The 18,189-nt window shown below is 47.7% G+C and overlaps 11 non-coding genes and 1 pseudogene across 11 annotated transcripts; all 12 read right to left on the bottom strand.

Moving 5' to 3' along the window:
* Positions 1 to 512: 512 nt before the first annotated feature.
* On the bottom strand, positions 513 to 703 carry LOC142711696 (U2 spliceosomal RNA). Its single transcript, XR_012870052.1, has one exon. It is a non-coding gene; the product is annotated as a U2 spliceosomal RNA (small nuclear RNA).
* A 1,292-nt stretch (positions 704 to 1,995) lies between these two features.
* On the bottom strand, positions 1,996 to 2,186 carry LOC142711695 (U2 spliceosomal RNA). Its single transcript, XR_012870051.1, has one exon. It is a non-coding gene; the product is annotated as a U2 spliceosomal RNA (small nuclear RNA).
* A 1,308-nt stretch (positions 2,187 to 3,494) lies between these two features.
* On the bottom strand, positions 3,495 to 3,685 carry LOC142711693 (U2 spliceosomal RNA). The gene has a single exon (XR_012870050.1). It is a non-coding gene; the product is annotated as a U2 spliceosomal RNA (small nuclear RNA).
* Positions 3,686 to 4,981: 1,296 nt separating this feature from the next.
* Positions 4,982 to 5,172, bottom strand: LOC142711692 (U2 spliceosomal RNA). Its single transcript, XR_012870049.1, has one exon. It is a non-coding gene; the product is annotated as a U2 spliceosomal RNA (small nuclear RNA).
* A 1,291-nt stretch (positions 5,173 to 6,463) lies between these two features.
* On the bottom strand, positions 6,464 to 6,654 carry LOC142711691 (U2 spliceosomal RNA). The gene has a single exon (XR_012870048.1). It is a non-coding gene; the product is annotated as a U2 spliceosomal RNA (small nuclear RNA).
* A 1,280-nt stretch (positions 6,655 to 7,934) lies between these two features.
* Positions 7,935 to 8,125, bottom strand: LOC142711689 (U2 spliceosomal RNA). The gene has a single exon (XR_012870046.1). It is a non-coding gene; the product is annotated as a U2 spliceosomal RNA (small nuclear RNA).
* A 1,308-nt stretch (positions 8,126 to 9,433) lies between these two features.
* Positions 9,434 to 9,624, bottom strand: LOC142711688 (U2 spliceosomal RNA). Its single transcript, XR_012870045.1, has one exon. It is a non-coding gene; the product is annotated as a U2 spliceosomal RNA (small nuclear RNA).
* A 1,288-nt stretch (positions 9,625 to 10,912) lies between these two features.
* LOC142711687 (U2 spliceosomal RNA) lies at positions 10,913 to 11,103 on the bottom strand. Its single transcript, XR_012870044.1, has one exon. It is a non-coding gene; the product is annotated as a U2 spliceosomal RNA (small nuclear RNA).
* Positions 11,104 to 12,403: 1,300 nt separating this feature from the next.
* On the bottom strand, positions 12,404 to 12,594 carry LOC142711686 (U2 spliceosomal RNA). The gene has a single exon (XR_012870043.1). It is a non-coding gene; the product is annotated as a U2 spliceosomal RNA (small nuclear RNA).
* Positions 12,595 to 13,890: 1,296 nt separating this feature from the next.
* Positions 13,891 to 14,081, bottom strand: LOC142711685 (U2 spliceosomal RNA). Its single transcript, XR_012870042.1, has one exon. It is a non-coding gene; the product is annotated as a U2 spliceosomal RNA (small nuclear RNA).
* Positions 14,082 to 15,373: 1,292 nt separating this feature from the next.
* On the bottom strand, positions 15,374 to 15,564 carry LOC142711684 (U2 spliceosomal RNA). The gene has a single exon (XR_012870041.1). It is a non-coding gene; the product is annotated as a U2 spliceosomal RNA (small nuclear RNA).
* Positions 15,565 to 16,864: 1,300 nt separating this feature from the next.
* On the bottom strand, positions 16,865 to 17,040 carry LOC142711743 (U2 spliceosomal RNA; annotated as a pseudogene).
* Positions 17,041 to 18,189: the final 1,149 nt, after the last annotated feature.

Genomic DNA, 18,189 nt, shown 5'->3' with positions numbered 1-18,189 from the left:
AGGGACGACAGTACATTCCATCACATCCATCTAGTGTACACAGGTAGGTCCATTGTGGCGGGCAGGCGAGCGGGCGGGCTGCTTTATTCGCTGTTTGCTGTTCCCCTACTCCACTCCACTATTTGACTGTTGTGCTGCATCAATCAATCAATCAATCAATCAATCAATCAATCAATCAATCAATCAATCAATCAATCAATCAATCAATCAATCAGTGGCTGGCTCAGGTGCAGCTCTTTAACTTACCTAAAAGGGAGGGCGGAGAGAAGACAAGGAAGGTGAATGAGGTGTTCCAATGTGAAATGCCGGAAACACAGAAACACAGACGACACACAACAAGAGGTGGCAATCTATTCATTAATTGCATTTAATCAATGAGCTCATTATCACTCATGCATTGTCCAACAGGTGTTGAAATAATGGGATTAAAAGGGGAGATCCCTTCAGAAAGACAGAAACAATAGCAAAGACAAAAAACACTTTTGGAATCTGCTTTTAGTCAACACATAAGGAAAGGGTGCACCGGTCCTGGAAATACTGCAATACCAGGTCAATGCGTGGAGTGGACAGAGCAAGCTCTATTTCCATCTCCCTGTTCTAAAAATCCATTTAATATATGGTCCCCAGATAGGGGACGTATCAGATATTAAACTGATAAGAACAGATACTACACTTGATCTTAGCCAAAAGGCCGAGAAGCGATAACCCGAACGGGCCGCGCGTTGCCCGAGCCTGCCCGATACTGCTGTTCAGCCCTTGCAGCGATTCAGCCTACTTCTAGGCAATTCCATGGGGCCCTGCAGGCTCACACACTCACAGCTACACGGGAGGTGAATAAAGGCCGGAGAGGAAGCCAGACAGGATTTGCTTCTTTTGCTTGCACCACAATGCAGTGCTGAAAGAGGAGGAATCTACATAAAAACGCCTTCCTGGCAACGCCCAAATGCCCTGCTGCCATGCAGATAAACACTGGCAGCGGCAGCAAGTGCATGCCCACAGCCACCCCTTGTTCCTTCACACCTTGTATCAGCTGTAATCCAGTCCAGTCCAGTGCTGCCTGCTGAGCAGCACTGACCAACACTGCCTGGGCCCAGGCTTTTATCTCTGAGGCCCCATTATGATGTCAGAAAGCTGGCTCTGGAATCCTGAGGGCTCCACTATGACACGTGCAAAGTTCCGTCTGAACTTTATATAAGACGGTGAGGCTCAGTCAGTCACTCAGTGTTGCCTGAGAGGGCAACACTGCAACAGCCGGCCGCCAGGCTGTCTTTTTTTTGCACAGCTAGTTGCCTCCAGGAGGCCACAAGAGGGAGACAAGGGACTGCAAAATGGAAAATAGGCATCCACCAACTTTACAGACAACTTCTCCTTGCTCCTACAACCTCCATCCTTGCACAGTTTGTTATTCTTCTAGGTAACATAGTAACAAATCCAAATTGCTGCTCTCTTTGTAGGCAAGCAAGGCTTTGTTGCAACTGCAATTCTTACTTCTTCTTGAAATGTAGGGACGACAGTACATTCCATCACATCCATCTAGTGTACACAGGTAGGTCCATTGTGGCGGGCAGGCGAGCGGGCGGGCTGCTTTATTGGCTGTTTGCTGTTCCCCTACTCCACTCCACTATTTGACTGTTGTGCTGCATCAATCAATCAATCAATCAATCAATCAATCAATCAATCAATCAATCAATCAATCAGTGGCTGGCTCAGGTGCAGCTCTTTAACTTACCTAAAAGGGAGGGCGGAGAGAAGACAAGGAAGGTGAATGAGGTGTTCCAATGTGAAATGCCGGAAACACAGAAACACAGACGACACACAACAAGAGGTGGCAATCTATTCATTAATTGCATTTAATCAATGAGCTCATTATCACTCATGCATTGTCCAACAGGTGTTGAAATAATGGGATTAAAAGGGGAGATCCCTTCAGAAAGACAGAAACAATAGCAAAGACAAAAAACACTTTTGGAATCTGCTTTTAGTCAACACATAAGGAAAGGGTGCACCGGTCCTGGAAATACTGCAATACCAGGTCAATGCGTGGAGTGGACAGAGCAAGCTCTATTTCCATCTCCCTGTTCTAAAAATCCATTTAATATATGGTCCCCAGATAGGGGACGTATCAGATATTAAACTGATAAGAACAGATACTACACTTGATCTTAGCCAAAAGGCCGAGAAGCGATAACCCGAACGGGCCGCGCGTTGCCCGAGCCTGCCCGATACTGCTGTTCAGCCCTTGCAGCGATTCAGCCTACTTCTAGGCAATTCCATGGGGCCCTGCAGGCTCACACACTCACAGCTACACGGGAGGTGAATAAAGGCCGGAGAGGAAGCCAGACAGGATTTGCTTCTTTTGCTTGCACCACAATGCAGTGCTGAAAGAGGAGGAATCTACATAAAAACGCCTTCCTGGCAACGCCCAAATGCCCTGCTGCCATGCAGATAAACACTGGCAGCGGCAGCAAGTGCATGCCCACAGCCACCCCTTGTTCCTTCACACCTTGTATCAGCTGTAATCCAGTCCAGTCCAGTGCTGCCTGCTGAGCAGCACTGACCAACACTGCCTGGGCCCAGGCTTTTATCTCTGAGGCCCCATTATGATGTCAGAAAGCTGGCTCTGGAATCCTGAGGGCTCCACTATGACACGTGCAAAGTTCCGTCTGAACTTTATATAAGACGGTGAGGCTCAGTCAGTCACTCAGTGTTGCCTGAGAGGGCAACACTGCAACAGCCGGCCGCCAGGCTGTCTTTTTTTTGCACAGCTAGTTGCCTCCAGGAGGCCACAAGAGGGAGACAAGGGACTGCAAAATGGAAAATAGGCATCCACCAACTTTACAGACAACTTCTCCTTGCTCCTACAACCTCCATCCTTGCACAGTTTGTTATTCTTCTAGGTAACATAGTAACAAATCCAAATTGCTGCTCTCTTTGTAGGCAAGCAAGGCTTTGTTGCAACTGCAATTCTTACTTCTTCTTGAAATGTAGGGACGACAGTACATTCCATCACATCCATCTAGTGTACACAGGTAGGTCCATTGTGGCGGGCAGGCGAGCGGGCGGGCTGCTTTATTGGCTGTTTGCTGTTCCCCTACTCCACTCCACTATTTGACTGTTGTGCTGCATCAATCAATCAATCAATCAATCAATCAATCAATCAATCAATCAATCAATCAATCAATCAATCAATCAATCAGTGGCTGGCTCAGGTGCAGCTCTTTAACTTACCTAAAAGGGAGGGCGGAGAGAAGACAAGGAAGGTGAATGAGGTGTTCCAATGTGAAATGCCGGAAACACAGAAACACAGACGACACACAACAAGAGGTGGCAATCTATTCATTAATTGCATTTAATCAATGAGCTCATTATCACTCATGCATTGTCCAACAGGTGTTGAAATAATGGGATTAAAAGGGGAGATCCCTTCAGAAAGACAGAAACAATAGCAAAGACAAAAAACACTTTTGGAATCTGCTTTTAGTCAACACATAAGGAAAGGGTGCACCGGTCCTGGAAATACTGCAATACCAGGTCAATGCGTGGAGTGGACAGAGCAAGCTCTATTTCCATCTCCCTGTTCTAAAAATCCATTTAATATATGGTCCCCAGATAGGGGACGTATCAGATATTAAACTGATAAGAACAGATACTACACTTGATCTTAGCCAAAAGGCCGAGAAGCGATAACCCGAACGGGCCGCGCGTTGCCCGAGCCTGCCCGATACTGCTGTTCAGCCCTTGCAGCGATTCAGCCTACTTCTAGGCAATTCCATGGGGCCCTGCAGGCTCACACACTCACAGCTACACGGGAGGTGAATAAAGGCCGGAGAGGAAGCCAGACAGGATTTGCTTCTTTTGCTTGCACCACAATGCAGTGCTGAAAGAGGAGGAATCTACATAAAAACGCCTTCCTGGCAACGCCCAAATGCCCTGCTGCCATGCAGATAAACACTGGCAGCGGCAGCAAGTGCATGCCCACAGCCACCCCTTGTTCCTTCACACCTTGTATCAGCTGTAATCCAGTCCAGTCCAGTGCTGCCTGCTGAGCAGCACTGACCAACACTGCCTGGGCCCAGGCTTTTATCTCTGAGGCCCCATTATGATGTCAGAAAGCTGGCTCTGGAATCCTGAGGGCTCCACTATGACACGTGCAAAGTTCCGTCTGAACTTTATATAAGACGGTGAGGCTCAGTCAGTCACTCAGTGTTGCCTGAGAGGGCAACACTGCAACAGCCAGCCGCCAGGCTGTCTTTTTTTTGCACAGCTAGTTGCCTCCAGGAGGCCACAAGAGGGAGACAAGGGACTGCAAAATGGAAAATAGGCATCCACCAACTTTACAGACAACTTCTCCTTGCTCCTACAACCTCCATCCTTGCACAGTTTGTTATTCTTCTAGGTAACATAGTAACAAATCCAAATTGCTGCTCTCTTTGTAGGCAAGCAAGGCTTTGTTGCAACTGCAATTCTTACTTCTTCTTGAAATGTAGGGACGACAGTACATTCCATCACATCCATCTAGTGTACACAGGTAGGTCCATTGTGGCGGGCAGGCGAGCGGGCGGGCTGCTTTATTGGCTGTTTGCTGTTCCCCTACTCCACTCCACTATTTGACTGTTGTGCTGCATCAATCAATCAATCAATCAATCAATCAATCAATCAATCAATCAATCAATCAATCAATCAGTGGCTGGCTCAGGTGCAGCTCTTTAACTTACCTAAAAGGGAGGGCGGAGAGAAGACAAGGAAGGTGAATGAGGTGTTCCAATGTGAAATGCCGGAAACACAGAAACACAGACGACACACAACAAGAGGTGGCAATCTATTCATTAATTGCATTTAATCAATGAGCTCATTATCACTCATGCATTGTCCAACAGGTGTTGAAATAATGGGATTAAAAGGGGAGATCCCTTCAGAAAGACAGAAACAATAGCAAAGACAAAAAACACTTTTGGAATCTGCTTTTAGTCAACACATAAGGAAAGGGTGCACCGGTCCTGGAAATACTGCAATACCAGGTCAATGCGTGGAGTGGACAGAGCAAGCTCTATTTCCATCTCCCTGTTCTAAAAATCCATTTAATATATGGTCCCCAGATAGGGGACGTATCAGATATTAAACTGATAAGAACAGATACTACACTTGATCTTAGCCAAAAGGCCGAGAAGCGATAACCCGAACGGGCCGCGCGTTGCCCGAGCCTGCCCGATACTGCTGTTCAGCCCTTGCAGCGATTCAGCCTACTTCTAGGCAATTCCATGGGGCCCTGCAGGCTCACACACTCACAGCTACACGGGAGGTGAATAAAGGCCGGAGAGGAAGCCAGACAGGATTTGCTTCTTTTGCTTGCACCACAATGCAGTGCTGAAAGAGGAGGAATCTACATAAAAACGCCTTCCTGGCAACGCCCAAATGCCCTGCTGCCATGCAGATAAACACTGGCAGCGGCAGCAAGTGCATGCCCACAGCCACCCCTTGTTCCTTCACACCTTGTATCAGCTGTAATCCAGTCCAGTCCAGTGCTGCCTGCTGAGCAGCACTGACCAACACTGCCTGGGCCCAGGCTTTTATCTCTGAGGCCCCATTATGATGTCAGAAAGCTGGCTCTGGAATCCTGAGGGCTCCACTATGACACGTGCAAAGTTCCGTCTGAACTTTATATAAGACGGTGAGGCTCAGCCTGAGAGGGCAACACTGCAACAGCCGGCCGCCAGGCTGTCTTTTTTTTGCACAGCTAGTTGCCTCCAGGAGGCCACAAGAGGGAGACAAGGGACTGCAAAATGGAAAATAGGCATCCACCAACTTTACAGACAACTTCTCCTTGCTCCTACAACCTCCATCCTTGCACAGTTTGTTATTCTTCTAGGTAACATAGTAACAAATCCAAATTGCTGCTCTCTTTGCAGGCAAGCAAGGCTTTGTTGCAACTGCAATTCTTACTTCTTCTTGAAATGTAGGGACGACAGTACATTCCATCACATCCATCTAGTGTACACAGGTAGGTCCATTGTGGCGGGCAGGCGAGCGGGCGGGCTGCTTTATTGGCTGTTTGCTGTTCCCCTACTCCACTCCACTATTTGACTGTTGTGCTGCATCAATCAATCAATCAATCAATCAATCAATCAATCAATCAATCAATCAATCAATCAATCAATCAATCAATCAGTGGCTGGCTCAGGTGCAGCTCTTTAACTTACCTAAAAGGGAGGGCGGAGAGAAGACAAGGAAGGTGAATGAGGTGTTCCAATGTGAAATGCCGGAAACACAGAAACACAGACGACACACAACAAGAGGTGGCAATCTATTCATTAATTGCATTTAATCAATGAGCTCATTATCACTCATGCATTGTCCAACAGGTGTTGAAATAATGGGATTAAAAGGGGAGATCCCTTCAGAAAGACAGAAACAATAGCAAAGACAAAAAACACTTTTGGAATCTGCTTTTAGTCAACACATAAGGAAAGGGTGCACCGGTCCTGGAAATACTGCAATACCAGGTCAATGCGTGGAGTGGACAGAGCAAGCTCTATTTCCATCTCCCTGTTCTAAAAATCCATTTAATATATGGTCCCCAGATAGGGGACGTATCAGATATTAAACTGATAAGAACAGATACTACACTTGATCTTAGCCAAAAGGCCGAGAAGCGATAACCCGAACGGGCCGCGCGTTGCCCGAGCCTGCCCGATACTGCTGTTCAGCCCTTGCAGCGATTCAGCCTACTTCTAGGCAATTCCATGGGGCCCTGCAGGCTCACACACTCACAGCTACACGGGAGGTGAATAAAGGCCGGAGAGGAAGCCAGACAGGATTTGCTTCTTTTGCTTGCACCACAATGCAGTGCTGAAAGAGGAGGAATCTACATAAAAACGCCTTCCTGGCAACGCCCAAATGCCCTGCTGCCATGCAGATAAACACTGGCAGCGGCAGCAAGTGCATGCCCACAGCCACCCCTTGTTCCTTCACACCTTGTATCAGCTGTAATCCAGTCCAGTCCAGTGCTGCCTGCTGAGCAGCACTGACCAACACTGCCTGGGCCCAGGCTTTTATCTCTGAGGCCCCATTATGATGTCAGAAAGCTGGCTCTGGAATCCTGAGGGCTCCACTATGACACGTGCAAAGTTCCGTCTGAACTTTATATAAGACGGTGAGGCTCAGTCAGTCACTCAGTGTTGCCTGAGAGGGCAACACTGCAACAGCCGGCCGCCAGGCTGTCTTTTTTTTGCACAGCTAGTTGCCTCCAGGAGGCCACAAGAGGGAGACAAGGGACTGCAAAATGGAAAATAGGCATCCACCAACTTTACAGACAACTTCTCCTTGCTCCTACAACCTCCATCCTTGCACAGTTTGTTATTCTTCTAGGTAACATAGTAACAAATCCAAATTGCTGCTCTCTTTGTAGGCAAGCAAGGCTTTGTTGCAACTGCAATTCTTACTTCTTCTTGAAATGTAGGGACGACAGTACATTCCATCACATCCATCCAGTGTACACAGGTAGGTCCATTGTGGCGGGCAGGCGAGCGGGCGGGCTGCTTTATTGGCTGTTTGCTGTTCCCCTACTCCACTCCACTATTTGACTGTTGTGCTGCATCAATCAATCAATCAATCAATCAATCAATCAATCAATCAATCAGTGGCTGGCTCAGGTGCAGCTCTTTAACTTACCTAAAAGGGAGGGCGGAGAGAAGACAAGGAAGGTGAATGAGGTGTTCCAATGTGAAATGCCGGAAACACAGAAACACAGACGACACACAACAAGAGGTGGCAATCTATTCATTAATTGCATTTAATCAATGAGCTCATTATCACTCATGCATTGTCCAACAGGTGTTGAAATAATGGGATTAAAAGGGGAGATCCCTTCAGAAAGACAGAAACAATAGCAAAGACAAAAAACACTTTTGGAATCTGCTTTTAGTCAACACATAAGGAAAGGGTGCACCGGTCCTGGAAATACTGCAATACCAGGTCAATGCGTGGAGTGGACAGAGCAAGCTCTATTTCCATCTCCCTGTTCTAAAAATCCATTTAATATATGGTCCCCAGATAGGGGACGTATCAGATATTAAACTGATAAGAACAGATACTACACTTGATCTTAGCCAAAAGGCCGAGAAGCGATAACCCGAACGGGCCGCGCGTTGCCCGAGCCTGCCCGATACTGCTGTTCAGCCCTTGCAGCGATTCAGCCTACTTCTAGGCAATTCCATGGGGCCCTGCAGGCTCACACACTCACAGCTACACGGGAGGTGAATAAAGGCCGGAGAGGAAGCCAGACAGGATTTGCTTCTTTTGCTTGCACCACAATGCAGTGCTGAAAGAGGAGGAATCTACATAAAAACGCCTTCCTGGCAACGCCCAAATGCCCTGCTGCCATGCAGATAAACACTGGCAGCGGCAGCAAGTGCATGCCCACAGCCACCCCTTGTTCCTTCACACCTTGTATCAGCTGTAATCCAGTCCAGTCCAGTGCTGCCTGCTGAGCAGCACTGACCAACACTGCCTGGGCCCAGGCTTTTATCTCTGAGGCCCCATTATGATGTCAGAAAGCTGGCTCTGGAATCCTGAGGGCTCCACTATGACACGTGCAAAGTTCCGTCTGAACTTTATATAAGACGGTGAGGCTCAGTCAGTCACTCAGTGTTGCCTGAGAGGGCAACACTGCAACAGCCGGCCGCCAGGCTGTCTTTTTTTTGCACAGCTAGTTGCCTCCAGGAGGCCACAAGAGGGAGACAAGGGACTGCAAAATGGAAAATAGGCAACCACCAACTTTACAGACAACTTCTCCTTGCTCCTACAACCTCCATCCTTGCACAGTTTGTTATTCTTCTAGGTAACATAGTAACAAATCCAAATTGCTGCTCTCTTTGTAGGCAAGCAAGGCTTTGTTGCAACTGCAATTCTTACTTCTTCTTGAAATGTAGGGACGACAGTACATTCCATCACATCCATCTAGTGTACACAGGTAGGTCCATTGTGGCGGGCAGGCGAGCGGGCGGGCTGCTTTATTGGCTGTTTGCTGTTCCCCTACTCCACTCCACTATTTGACTGTTGTGCTGCATCAATCAATCAATCAATCAATCAATCAATCAATCAATCAATCAATCAATCAATCAATCAATCAATCAATCAGTGGCTGGCTCAGGTGCAGCTCTTTAACTTACCTAAAAGGGAGGGCGGAGAGAAGACAAGGAAGGTGAATGAGGTGTTCCAATGTGAAATGCCGGAAACACAGAAACACAGACGACACACAACAAGAGGTGGCAATCTATTCATTAATTGCATTTAATCAATGAGCTCATTATCACTCATGCATTGTCCAACAGGTGTTGAAATAATGGGATTAAAAGGGGAGATCCCTTCAGAAAGACAGAAACAATAGCAAAGACAAAAAACACTTTTGGAATCTGCTTTTAGTCAACACATAAGGAAAGGGTGCACCGGTCCTGGAAATACTGCAATACCAGGTCAATGCGTGGAGTGGACAGAGCAAGCTCTATTTCCATCTCCCTGTTCTAAAAATCCATTTAATATATGGTCCCCAGATAGGGGACGTATCAGATATTAAACTGATAAGAACAGATACTACACTTGATCTTAGCCAAAAGGCCGAGAAGCGATAACCCGAACGGGCCGCGCGTTGCCCGAGCCTGCCCGATACTGCTGTTCAGCCCTTGCAGCGATTCAGCCTACTTCTAGGCAATTCCATGGGGCCCTGCAGGCTCACACACTCACAGCTACACGGGAGGTGAATAAAGGCCGGAGAGGAAGCCAGACAGGATTTGCTTCTTTTGCTTGCACCACAATGCAGTGCTGAAAGAGGAGGAATCTACATAAAAACGCCTTCCTGGCAACGCCCAAATGCCCTGCTGCCATGCAGATAAACACTGGCAGCGGCAGCAAGTGCATGCCCACAGCCACCCCTTGTTCCTTCACACCTTGTATCAGCTGTAATCCAGTCCAGTCCAGTGCTGCCTGCTGAGCAGCACTGACCAACACTGCCTGGGCCCAGGCTTTTATCTCTGAGGCCCCATTATGATGTCAGAAAGCTGGCTCTGGAATCCTGAGGGCTCCACTATGACACGTGCAAAGTTCCGTCTGAACTTTATATAAGACGGTGAGGCTCAGTCAGTCACTCAGTGTTGCCTGAGAGGGCAACACTGCAACAGCCGGCCGCCAGGCTGTCTTTTTTTTGCACAGCTAGTTGCCTCCAGGAGGCCACAAGAGGGAGACAAGGGACTGCAAAATGGAAAATAGGCATCCACCAACTTTACAGACAACTTCTCCTTGCTCCTACAACCTCCATCCTTGCACAGTTTGTTATTCTTCTAGGTAACATAGTAACAAATCCAAATTGCTGCTCTCTTTGTAGGCAAGCAAGGCTTTGTTGCAACTGCAATTCTTACTTCTTCTTGAAATGTAGGGACGACAGTACATTCCATCACATCCATCTAGTGTACACAGGTAGGTCCATTGTGGCGGGCAGGCGAGCGGGCGGGCTGCTTTATTGGCTGTTTGCTGTTCCCCTACTCCACTCCACTATTTGACTGTTGTGCTGCATCAATCAATCAATCAATCAATCAATCAATCAATCAATCAATCAATCAATCAGTGGCTGGCTCAGGTGCAGCTCTTTAACTTACCTAAAAGGGAGGGCGGAGAGAAGACAAGGAAGGTGAATGAGGTGTTCCAATGTGAAATGCCGGAAACACAGAAACACAGACGACACACAACAAGAGGTGGCAATCTATTCATTAATTGCATTTAATCAATGAGCTCATTATCACTCATGCATTGTCCAACAGGTGTTGAAATAATGGGATTAAAAGGGGAGATCCCTTCAGAAAGACAGAAACAATAGCAAAGACAAAAAACACTTTTGGAATCTGCTTTTAGTCAACACATAAGGAAAGGGTGCACCGGTCCTGGAAATACTGCAATACCAGGTCAATGCGTGGAGTGGACAGAGCAAGCTCTATTTCCATCTCCCTGTTCTAAAAATCCATTTAATATATGGTCCCCAGATAGGGGACGTATCAGATATTAAACTGATAAGAACAGATACTACACTTGATCTTAGCCAAAAGGCCGAGAAGCGATAACCCGAACGGGCCGCGCGTTGCCCGAGCCTGCCCGATACTGCTGTTCAGCCCTTGCAGCGATTCAGCCTACTTCTAGGCAATTCCATGGGGCCCTGCAGGCTCACACACTCACAGCTACACGGGAGGTGAATAAAGGCCGGAGAGGAAGCCAGACAGGATTTGCTTCTTTTGCTTGCACCACAATGCAGTGCTGAAAGAGGAGGAATCTACATAAAAACGCCTTCCTGGCAACGCCCAAATGCCCTGCTGCCATGCAGATAAACACTGGCAGCGGCAGCAAGTGCATGCCCACAGCCACCCCTTGTTCCTTCACACCTTGTATCAGCTGTAATCCAGTCCAGTCCAGTGCTGCCTGCTGAGCAGCACTGACCAACACTGCCTGGGCCCAGGCTTTTATCTCTGAGGCCCCATTATGATGTCAGAAAGCTGGCTCTGGAATCCTGAGGGCTCCACTATGACACGTGCAAAGTTCCGTCTGAACTTTATATAAGACGGTGAGGCTCAGTCAGTCACTCAGTGTTGCCTGAGAGGGCAACACTGCAACAGCCGGCCGCCAGGCTGTCTTTTTTTTGCACAGCTAGTTGCCTCCAGGAGGCCACAAGAGGGAGACAAGGGACTGCAAAATGGAAAATAGGCATCCACCAACTTTACAGACAACTTCTCCTTGCTCCTACAACCTCCATCCTTGCACAGTTTGTTATTCTTCTAGGTAACATAGTAACAAATCCAAATTGCTGCTCTCTTTGTAGGCAAGCAAGGCTTTGTTGCAACTGCAATTCTTACTTCTTCTTGAAATGTAGGGACGACAGTACATTCCATCACATCCATCTAGTGTACACAGGTAGGTCCATTGTGGCGGGCAGGCGAGCGGGCGGGCTGCTTTATTGGCTGTTTGCTGTTCCCCTACTCCACTCCACTATTTGACTGTTGTGCTGCATCAATCAATCAATCAATCAATCAATCAATCAATCAATCAATCAATCAATCAATCAATCAATCAGTGGCTGGCTCAGGTGCAGCTCTTTAACTTACCTAAAAGGGAGGGCGGAGAGAAGACAAGGAAGGTGAATGAGGTGTTCCAATGTGAAATGCCGGAAACACAGAAACACAAACGACACACAACAAGAGGTGGCAATCTATTCATTAATTGCATTTAATCAATGAGCTCATTATCACTCATGCATTGTCCAACAGGTGTTGAAATAATGGGATTAAAAGGGGAGATCCCTTCAGAAAGACAGAAACAATAGCAAAGACAAAAAACACTTTTGGAATCTGCTTTTAGTCAACACATAAGGAAAGGGTGCACCGGTCCTGGAAATACTGCAATACCAGGTCAATGCGTGGAGTGGACAGAGCAAGCTCTATTTCCATCTCCCTGTTCTAAAAATCCATTTAATATATGGTCCCCAGATAGGGGACGTATCAGATATTAAACTGATAAGAACAGATACTACACTTGATCTTAGCCAAAAGGCCGAGAAGCGATAACCCGAACGGGCCGCGCGTTGCCCGAGCCTGCCCGATACTGCTGTTCAGCCCTTGCAGCGATTCAGCCTACTTCTAGGCAATTCCATGGGGCCCTGCAGGCTCACACACTCACAGCTACACGGGAGGTGAATAAAGGCCGGAGAGGAAGCCAGACAGGATTTGCTTCTTTTGCTTGCACCACAATGCAGTGCTGAAAGAGGAGGAATCTACATAAAAACGCCTTCCTGGCAACGCCCAAATGCCCTGCTGCCATGCAGATAAACACTGGCAGCGGCAGCAAGTGCATGCCCACAGCCACCCCTTGTTCCTTCACACCTTGTATCAGCTGTAATCCAGTCCAGTCCAGTGCTGCCTGCTGAGCAGCACTGACCAACACTGCCTGGGCCCAGGCTTTTATCTCTGAGGCCCCATTATGATGTCAGAAAGCTGGCTCTGGAATCCTGAGGGCTCCACTATGACACGTGCAAAGTTCCGTCTGAACTTTATATAAGACGGTGAGGCTCAGTCAGTCACTCAGTGTTGCCTGAGAGGGCAACACTGCAACAGCCGGCCGCCAGGCTGTCTTTTTTTTGCACAGCTAGTTGCCTCCAGGAGGCCACAAGAGGGAGACAAGGGACTGCAAAATGGAAAATAGGCATCCACCAACTTTACAGACAACTTCTCCTTGCTCCTACAACCTCCATCCTTGCACAGTTTGTTATTCTTCTAGGTAACATAGTAACAAATCCAAATTGCTGCTCTCTTTGTAGGCAAGCAAGGCTTTGTTGCAACTGCAATTCTTACTTCTTCTTGAAATGTAGGGACGACAGTACATTCCATCACATCCATCTAGTGTACACAGGTAGGTCCATTGTGGCGGGCAGGCGAGCGGGCGGGCTGCTTTATTGGCTGTTTGCTGTTCCCCTACTCCACTCCACTATTTGACTGTTGTGCTGCATCAATCAATCAATCAATCAATCAATCAATCAATCAATCAATCAATCAATCAATCAATCAGTGGCTGGCTCAGGTGCAGCTCTTTAACTTACCTAAAAGGGAGGGCGGAGAGAAGACAAGGAAGGTGAATGAGGTGTTCCAATGTGAAATGCCGGAAACACAGAAACACAGACGACACACAACAAGAGGTGGCAATCTATTCATTAATTGCATTTAATCAATGAGCTCATTATCACTCATGCATTGTCCAACAGGTGTTGAAATAATGGGATTAAAAGGGGAGATCCCTTCAGAAAGACAGAAACAATAGCAAAGACAAAAAACACTTTTGGAATCTGCTTTTAGTCAACACATAAGGAAAGGGTGCACCGGTCCTGGAAATACTGCAATACCAGGTCAATGCGTGGAGTGGACAGAGCAAGCTCTATTTCCATCTCCCTGTTCTAAAAATCCATTTAATATATGGTCCCCAGATAGGGGACGTATCAGATATTAAACTGATAAGAACAGATACTACACTTGATCTTAGCCAAAAGGCCGAGAAGCGATAACCCGAACGGGCCGCGCGTTGCCCGAGCCTGCCCGATACTGCTGTTCAGCCCTTGCAGCGATTCAGCCTACTTCTAGGCAATTCCATGGGGCCCTGCAGGCTCACACACTCACAGCTACACGGGAGGTGAATAAAGGCCGGAGAGGAAGCCAGACAGGATTTGCTTCTTTTGCTTGCACCACAATGCAGTGCTGAAAGAGGAGGAATCTACATAAAAACGCCTTCCTGGCAACGCCCAAATGCCCTGCTGCCATGCAGATAAACACTGGCAGCGGCAGCAAGTGCATGCCCACAGCCACCCCTTGTTCCTTCACACCTTGTATCAGCTGTAATCCAGTCCAGTCCAGTGCTGCCTGCTGAGCAGCACTGACCAACACTGCCTGGGCCCAGGCTTTTATCTCTGAGGCCCCATTATGATGTCAGAAAGCTGGCTCTGGAATCCTGAGGGCTCCACTATGACACGTGCAAAGTTCCGTCTGAACTTTATATAAGACGGTGAGGCTCAGTCAGTCACTCAGTGTTGCCTGAGAGGGCAACACTGCAACAGCCGGCCGCCAGGCTGTCTTTTTTTTGCACAGCTAGTTGCCTCCAGGAGGCCACAAGAGGGAGACAAGGGACTGCAAAATGGAAAATAGGCATCCACCAACTTTACAGACAACTTCTCCTTGCTCCTACAACCTCCATCCTTGCACAGTTTGTTATTCTTCTAGGTAACATAGTAACAAATCCAAATTGCTGCTCTCTTTGTAGGCAAGCAAGGCTTTGTTGCAACTGCAATTCTTACTTCTTCTTGAAATGTAGGGACGACAGTACATTCCATCACATCCATCTAGTGTACACAGGTAGGTCCATTGTGGCGGGCAGGCGAGCGGGCGGGCTGCTTTATTGGCTGTTTGCTGTTCCCCTACTCCACTCCACTATTTGACTGTTGTGCTGCATCAATCAATCAATCAATCAATCAATCAATCAATCAATCAATCAATCAATCAATCAGTGGCTGGCTCAGGTGCAGCTCTTTAACTTACCTAAAAGGGAGGGCGGAGAGAAGACAAGGAAGGTGAATGAGGTGTTCCAATGTGAAATGCCGGAAACACAGAAACACAGACGACACACAACAAGAGGTGGCAATCTATTCATTAATTGCATTTAATCAATGAGCTCATTATCACTCATGCATTGTCCAACAGGTGTTGAAATAATGGGATTAAAAGGGGAGATCCCTTCAGAAAGACAGAAACAATAGCAAAGACAAAAAACACTTTTGGAATCTGCTTTTAGTCAACACATAAGGAAAGGGTGCACCGGTCCTGGAAATACTGCAATACCAGGTCAATGCGTGGAGTGGACAGAGCAAGCTCTATTTCCATCTCCCTGTTCTAAAAATCCATTTAATATATGGTCCCCAGATAGGGGACGTATCAGATATTAAACTGATAAGAACAGATACTACACTTGATCTTAGCCAAAAGGCCGAGAAGCGATAACCCGAACGGGCCGCGCGTTGCCCGAGCCTGCCCGATACTGCTGTTCAGCCCTTGCAGCGATTCAGCCTACTTCTAGGCAATTCCATGGGGCCCTGCAGGCTCACACACTCACAGCTACACGGGAGGTGAATAAAGGCCGGAGAGGAAGCCAGACAGGATTTGCTTCTTTTGCTTGCACCACAATGCAGTGCTGAAAGAGGAGGAATCTACATAAAAACGCCTTCCTGGCAACGCCCAAATGCCCTGCTGCCATGCAGATAAACACTGGCAGCGGCAGCAAGTGCATGCCCACAGCCACCCCTTGTTCCTTCACACCTTGTATCAGCTGTAATCCAGTCCAGTCCAGTGCTGCCTGCTGAGCAGCACTGACCAACACTGCCTGGGCCCAGGCTTTTATCTCTGAGGCCCCATTATGATGTCAGAAAGCTGGCTCTGGAATCCTGAGGGCTCCACTATGACACGTGCAAAGTTCCGTCTGAACTTTATATAAGACGGTGAGGCTCAGTCAGTCACTCAGTGTTGCCTGAGAGGGCAACACTGCAACAGCCGGCCGCCAGGCTGTCTTTTTTTTGCACAGCTAGTTGCCTCCAGGAGGCCACAAGAGGGAGACAAGGGACTGCAAAATGGAAAATAGGCATCCACCAACTTTACAGACAACTTCTCCTTGCTCCTACAACCTCCATCCTTGCACAGTTTGTTATTCTTCTAGGTAACATAGTAACAAATCCAAATTGCTGCTCTCTTTGTAGGCAAGCAAGGCTTTGTTGCAACTGCAATTCTTACTTCTTCTTGAAATGTAGGGACGACAGTACATTCCATCACATCCATCTAGTGTACACAGGTAGGTCCATTGTGGCGGGCAGGCGAGCGGGCGGGCTGCTTTATTGGCTGTTTGCTGTTCCCCTACTCCACTCCACTATTTGACTGTTGTGCTGCATCAATCAATCAATCAATCAATCAATCAATCAATCAATCAATCAATCAATCAATCAATCAATCAGTGGCTGGCTCAGGTGCAGCTCTTTAACTTACCTAAAAGGGAGGGCGGAGAGAAGACAAGGAAGGTGAATGAGGTGTTCCAATGTGAAATGCCGGAAACACAGAAACACAGACGACACACAACAAGAGGTGGCAATCTATTCATTAATTGCATTTAATCAATGAGCTCATTATCACTCATGCATTGTCCAACAGGTGTTGAAATAATGGGATTAAAAGGGGAGATCCCTTCAGAAAGACAGAAACAATAGCAAAGACAAAAAACACTTTTGGAATCTGCTTTTAGTCAACACATAAGGAAAGGGTGCACCGGTCCTGGAAATACTGCAATACCAGGTCAATGCGTGGAGTGGACAGAGCAAGCTCTATTTCCATCTCCCTGTTCTAAAAATCCATTTAATATATGGTCCCCAGATAGGGGACGTATCAGATATTAAACTGATAAGAACAGATTTTTTTGATTGAAAAATGCTTTATTGACAATCAATCGTCATCATACAAACATTACTGCGACGCAGCGCGAGCCATGAAGCAGCAAATAATAAATAATAACATTCGTCAAACATAACATGACAGTATAATACACAGTACAGGCTAGCCTATGCTATACATTACACCACATGCTACACTAACATTCTTGCATTCACTAAAGCCAAACAACAAAGCATTACAGACAAGTGATGGGATAGGGGAGTGGGTAGGAGGGGATAGGGAAGCGGGAAATCACAGGCCCGAAGCTTTATTGAAAGACAACACACAAGAAGGGAGAGTGGGGGGAAGGGGAGTATCAGTCCTCTTCCTCATCGACGTCCGGGCTGTCCCAGGTGGAATAGTCTCTGAGCAGGCTGTGGATCAGCCTGCGGCAGTCCTGGACGGACACACTCTCTCTCCGCAAAATCAGACGATTCCTGGCGAACCATATAGCGTCCTTAAAACAGTTCATAAGGCGCCAGGCTTCCTGGATTGCTCCATCCGTGGTATTCCCAGGAAATAGTCCATAAAGTACCGAGCGGTACGACAGTCTGTTCCTGGGAACTGAGTCCTTGAGTTCGTGTTCCAAGGCTTTCAACAGACCCTGTGCAAAGGGGCACTGCCAGAAAATGTGCAAAGATGTTTCCTCCGTGAAGGGGCACCTGGGGCAGTACCGGGTCTTGCACAGGTTGCGGGCATGCATGAATGACCTAAGAGGCAGTCCTCCCTGGATGGCCATCCATGAAATGTCCTTGTGCCCGTTGGTCAACCTGCCAGATGACACGTTAGTCCAAACAGTCTCCAACGTGTCGGCATGAAGCCCTGGAACAAACTCCAGTGAGTCCTTTGCTCTGATGTGCTTGTGGATCGTCTTAGGTTTCCACAAGTCGGGCTTAAGACCCTCCAGTTGATGCTCCCTCACAAACCGGACGACATCTCCGTAGAACCAGGGAGCGTGCCAGTTGTAAGGGAAGGAGCTGTCCCACTTATCCCAGCCAAAACCTCGCCAGAGGGGAAGGAGGAAGTAGCGGGACATGGCCTTGCCCGCAGAGCCGTTTGCTGTCCTCAGAGTCCTACGAACACAGTCACATACAAAAGCGATACGCAGCAGAGTGGGAATGTCGGGTATACCCTTCCCACCTTTGCGGGGCTC

The sequence above is a fragment of the Rhinoderma darwinii genome, unplaced genomic scaffold, assembly GCF_050947455.1.
Source record: "Rhinoderma darwinii isolate aRhiDar2 unplaced genomic scaffold, aRhiDar2.hap1 Scaffold_431, whole genome shotgun sequence".
Classification (NCBI taxonomy): Eukaryota; Metazoa; Chordata; class Amphibia; order Anura; family Rhinodermatidae; genus Rhinoderma; species Rhinoderma darwinii.
Note: the sequence above shows the minus strand (reverse complement) of the source record. Positions and strands in the feature narration are given on the sequence as shown.